Genomic DNA, 6,000 nt, shown 5'->3' with positions numbered 1-6,000 from the left:
TATTCAAGCCAAGTAATTCTTAATCTACCCATATTGTTAAAATGGGGTAACATTGTTTATTGCAAATTAACCAAAATTGCTTCCAAATCGAAGAGATATCAGTGCATTCAGAACTTCAGCAGACTTGCAACCAGCAAAACCTTCTTTCTAGGTCGTACTGGTAAATATAGCCCAATTAAAAATTTCAGTCGTAATATCACAGAAATGATATCAGAGCAAAAACGTATTCCGGTGGATAACACATCATGTCACAACTTTGAAAGTTGAAAGTAGTTGCAACTATACGCACCAGATCCCCTAGGCTAGTATATATTACTTTGATTAAAAGCATCTATCTATAGTAGAAGATAACATATCCTTCTGTTTGGAATTCAGGCAAATTATTTCGATTGGCTCGAGTTAGTAATGCAATATCATTTGTTACATATTAAAGTATTTAACGAAAGGTGGCATTTTCCGTTGAAATCCTTCATAAACTCCGAATAAGACACTGTAAAGTGAAACAACGAGAAGGATTCCTTCATGAATTAATCTCTTTGTAACACGTGACCTCTTTCATTTTCACGGACAATGTTATGTAAAGCTCTCAAGAATCCAATAAAAATTGGATAAAATGTCAAGTAAGATGAAAATAAAGATTTAATAATAAAATGCAATCAGTAAGACTACATACAAGAAATTCATCTCCTGGCACATTGCTTCAATGTCTATGGTAGAAGAAAAGCATTGCACATGTTCGACGTTCTTCAATCACTTGAATATCACACATCTTTCTGATGATCCTAGTGTCGTGTCTGTGATGCTTGCGACGGGGAAACGTACACAAAAAAACCATCTAGGAATGTTGACACATGCAGCAGTTATCTACCTTGTACCTAATCCTTGAATGCAATTACATTCTGTGTCGCTTAGAAACTCAAATTGCTACTTTTGTGTGTAGTCCCCTTGGATGCAGTCCTTATCCATATATTACGCTGCAGGCAGTCTAATCTGACAGAGATGAAACTTCACTAAACAGGGGCTTAAAATCTGGCCCCCAAAAAGTGTAGCAGGTCTCGTTCTCCGAACCTACCTAACCGAAAAGTCTGAATCTGACATCTGAACGAAACCTAGGCCTAGAAATACATCCGGTTCCGAAATGTGCACAAATAAATTTAATAATTGTAAATTAGCATAAAGCGTGGATGTCGTCATTACAACATATCCATTCGTCAATAGCACAACAATATGAACTCATGAATGGGAGGTCGCAGAGAAACATTTTGGGTTAGTTTTTTTATCATTTGTATATTAATATCATTTCCTCGAGGCATAAATATATATGTCTTTATATGTATATGCTAATGAAGCCTAGGGGCAGATACAGTGCACGAACAAAGATTAGACCACTTACATTTTCCAAGATTTTGAGAAAAAAAAACACAAGATTTTTATGTTTTCTTTTTTTATTTTTTATTAGAGATTATTTTAATTCATATCACAAAAAGATTTGTTAAAAAATATTGTAGGTGTTGCTTTTTTGCAGGTTTTTTTTTTCATTTTTTACATGCTGCAAGTGCGAACTAAGGTTACCCGCACCCACTGTTTTGAGCAAAATAAACAATGCTGTGGATATGTTTATGTCTTGTTTTGACTTGATTTACCGTTATGCACATTCTCTCGACACTTTGTGTGATTTCACACGCAGTTGTCGTTTGTATTTCAAGCGAATCACCATGGGTCCTGGAAAACCACTGACCGAAACGGAAAGAGCGAAAATTGCGAGACTTAAAGTTTACATGAACATGTCAAACCGGAAAATTGCAAAGAAAATTAATCGGAGTGAAAAAGTTGTTCGAAATTTTCTGGAAAATCATGAAAATTAAGGCAAAAATTATAATACGTGACAGGCCGGCCATCGATGATATCTCCAGCACAAAAACGGCATTTGATACGATCTGCAGCCAACAGCAACAAGTCTGCTCGTGATATCAAGTTTGAATATAATTTACTCGTTGGTGTTCGACGTACACAAAAGATTTTAAGTGGTTACAGCTACTTGAAATGCAAAAAAAAAAATGATGCGCAAGCCTATGTAAACTTCAAACAATATGAAGGCCGTAAGAAGTTAGCCCTGGATCACATTCATTGGGCAAAAGAATGGCAGAATATTATTTTCGGAAGAAAAAAGTTCAATTTGGATGGCCCAGTAAGCGTCAATCCGGCGGTGGTTCAGTAATGGAATGGGGTGCTATTGGCTATTTAAAAAACCCGCCTCTGTTATTCATTTCGACCAGAATGAACGCTGTGCATTATCAGCAGATGATTAGCCCTTATTTTCCAGCGTATGGCTTCGAATGTGCTGATCTGAACTAGCAATTTTAGCAAGACAATGCACCAATACATGTGGCCAGATCAACTTTGGCTTATTTTGAGCAACCTGGCATACGGCGTTTTGACAATTGGCCATCAAAGTCACCAGAAATGAACATTATTGAGAACGTATGGTCGTTTTTGGCATGAAAAGTTTATGAAAATGGCCAACAATACAGCAATAAAGATAAACTCAAAGAAGTTATCAGCGTGGCCTGGGGAAGCATCCCTCATGGCAAAATCCGATCACTGTATGACAGTCTTCCACGCCAAATCATCGCTTTAGAGGATTCCAGAGGCAAAAGGACCAAATACGAATACGAAAATTATTTTTTTTCATCCAAAACAGTAAGTGCGGCTAACCTTAGTTCGCACTTGCAGCATGTAAAAAATCGAAAAACCTGCAAAAAATCAACAACTAGAATTTTTTTTGAACAAATTTTTTTGTAATATGAAATGAAATAGTCTCTAATAAAATTATAGTAGCATTCACGAAAAAAGCAACTCTCTCCCCTGCAGCTAGAAATCTCTCTGAGGTTCCCAAGGAATGGCGTACTCAGTGTCCGTAGTCTCACTTTAGCTAGAGCTAGGCAATGGCAGAGGAAATGACTGAAGGTTTCCCTTCTCCCCCACAACACCGGTAATGCGAATTATAGGGTATGCCGACCGTAGCGGCGTGGTTCCCGATGGGCCAGTGCCCAATGCAGACCGCCATAATCTTGTGTGCATTTGCACACGTCTGGTACAGGAGCTCTTGTAATCGGGCTATGTAATGTACCAAATCCTCCTTGAATTGACACAGGTGGTAAGCCTTCGCCGTCTAAGGCCCGCGGCTACTAAGTAGTGCGAGTAGATTCCGCCCTTGACAGTCGCCAGCGAGACACCTACTGTATATACCGAAGCCCCGCCTGGCCAATCCGTCAGCCCACTCATTCCCCTCTATGTGCCTATGATCTGGAACCCAAAGAAGGGTAACATTGAGCATGCCGCCGAGACCGCGATCCCATACCAATCAACCATGACTTTGGGCACAACCTGCTGTGTTTTCACGACGTTGAACTTAGCCAAGGCGTACCATCAAATCCCAGTAGCTCGAGAAGATATTCCGATAACGGTAATATGCACACCCTTCGGACTCTTCGAGTTCACAAGGATGACTTTTGGTCTGTGCACTGCAGCGCAAACTTTTCAGAGAATCATGTGTCTTGCGGAGCTTTAACTTTTGTTTCGTGTATTTGAATGATGTTTTGGTCGCCTCTTCTTCAACATCTCCTTGAGGCCGATCTTGTGCTTAACGTTGAAAATTGCAAATTTCTTCAAAAGCAGATGAAGTTTTTGGGCCATATAATTTCCATCGAGGGTTCCGGACAAGGTTTAGGCCATCATAGACTTCCCACAACATAAAACAGTAAAGGATCTGCGGAAGTTTCTGGGCATGTTAAACTTCAATCGTCGTTTCCGGAAGCCGTTCAACATCAAGCGATCCTCAATACCTACTTGTCTGGACCCAAGACCAAAGACCCACGCATGGTTGTGTGGTCTACAGAGGCCGTCCAGGCATTTGAACTAGCCAAACGAAAGCTGACGGAAGATATCATACACTCCTGGCATTCACTCATTCAGGTGCACCCCTAGCCGTTTTCGTCGATACCTCAGCCATCGCCGCAGATGCTGCCCTTCATCAAAAGATGAACCAAACCTGGCAGCCGTAAAGCTTCTTTTCTAAGAAATTCAATACAGCTCAAAAGACCTACTGCACCTATGATCGTGAGCTATTAGCCGCATACATGGCAATAAAATACTTCCGATGCTCCCGTCAGGCCGTTCAGTGTTCACGGACCATCACTTTTAAACAGAAACCCGACAAAGTATCCCCTCGTTAAATGCGGCACCAAAACTCCATAAGCCAGTTTACTTCGAATATCCAACACGTGTCCGGCAAAGACAGTGACGGTTTGTCACGTGTTTCATAGGTTAAAATCCCTACCACGGTCGATTTTTCGGCAATTGCCGAGTCACAGGGTGACCCAGTGCTTCAGAGCCCCAGGGACAATCCCAAATACAAATTTCGAAAGTTTGCCCTCTTCAGCTCAACCTCCGAAATACGCTGCGAGACCTCTGTTAAAGGATCCAGGCTATATATTCCGGCTGCTTTTCGCAAGGAAGTATTTCATGCAGTACATGATCTTGCATCACAAGCAAATATTTGTGGCCCTAATAAATAAAATATACAAATAAATAGATAAAGATCTTAACTCCTGAGCCAGACAGTACATCGCGTACCAGAAGTGTAAAGTCGCCAAGCACGTGTAGAAAGAAGTAGGCTTACTCCCTCGGTCTACAAAGCGTTCTCCCACGATCCACATCGACATGATTGGTCCCTTGCGAGATTCGCATGGCTTCAAATATTGTCTCACTAACATTGATAGGTTCACGCGGTGGTTTGAAGCAATACCTCTGGTCAATATTTTACATAATCGAAAAGATTGCAGCCAGCTCCGGCGAGTTAGTATACGGAGAGAATTTGAGACTCCCCAGCGACCCTGTGTTCGATACCAGGTCAGCCCTTTCCAGCACTGGGCTTTTGGGCTTGCTACGGGACACCGTGGCCAAATTGAAATCGCCCCCGCCATCCCATCATTCTGCAACAAAGGCTAAGAACCCAAGGACCTGGACGTCTACACACATGTCAGTTGTGCCCTCAGGGATCGTCAACGATCTTTCATGGGTCGTTTACGATACGGGGAGTGGCGTCCCCAAGGTTCCCGAGCAAGTAGTTCTGACCCCCTAGCTGGCATAATACTTGCGTCCTAGGTAGTAGCCTCGAGAAAGTTTCTCGGTGAAGAGCGAACTGCTAATGACCGATACACGCCGATGTGTCTCTGCACTGCTCCATCAGCCTGGATGATTTACGGGCGTAGGGGGTGCATCAAACGTTTTTTGCCATATTTAAAAGCTCCTATTGTCACAAGGTGGAAGTTGAGGCTTTTGTCAATTTTCCAAATTCCAAAACTCAATTGGATTCAGATTTAGCTGAGTCTGTGAAAAAATTTGCAACCCAAATTTCAAACAAGTATTTTTTCATGACCATATCTATAAAGAAGCCATAGAACTTCGTTTCCCCAGTTATGTTACGATAAATTTACAGAACATCAACCATATCATTTGTTGACGTAGGTTTTTCAATACTTGCCTTGCCTGAAAACCATTTTTGCATTATCGATTTGTTCATATGATTGGCAAAGGTGAACATGATTGTCATGTGTTGATGTCTTCTTATGAGGATACAAAACGGACAAGAGCTTTTGCGCTCTTGGTAATCAGATTCTGAAACTGCAAATAAACAATTCTTGTCCGGTTTAATTGTGATATTCACATATGTATGCAGTAGTATAGTCTGCAATCCCCGATAATTGTATTTAGCGTGGCCTACGTGACAATATTTCTCCTCACCCCTTCCCCATCCCTCGAATTCTGTCACCTTTTTCCATTTCGGTAATTCATTCCGCTACTAGTCCTGAATAACTTCTTTAGTTTCTTCCTTTGAGGGCATATATCCTGGCTCAAATACCGATAAATGAATGAAACTACCCAGACCACAAAGATGTGGGAGATCCTCCCTAAATAACATTCCACATCCTTCAATTC

Source organism: Hermetia illucens, chromosome 5 (assembly GCF_905115235.1).
Source record: "Hermetia illucens chromosome 5, iHerIll2.2.curated.20191125, whole genome shotgun sequence".
Taxonomy (NCBI): Eukaryota; Metazoa; Arthropoda; class Insecta; order Diptera; family Stratiomyidae; genus Hermetia; species Hermetia illucens.
The sequence above is the reverse complement of the archived record's forward strand: the minus strand, read 5'-3'. Positions refer to the sequence as shown.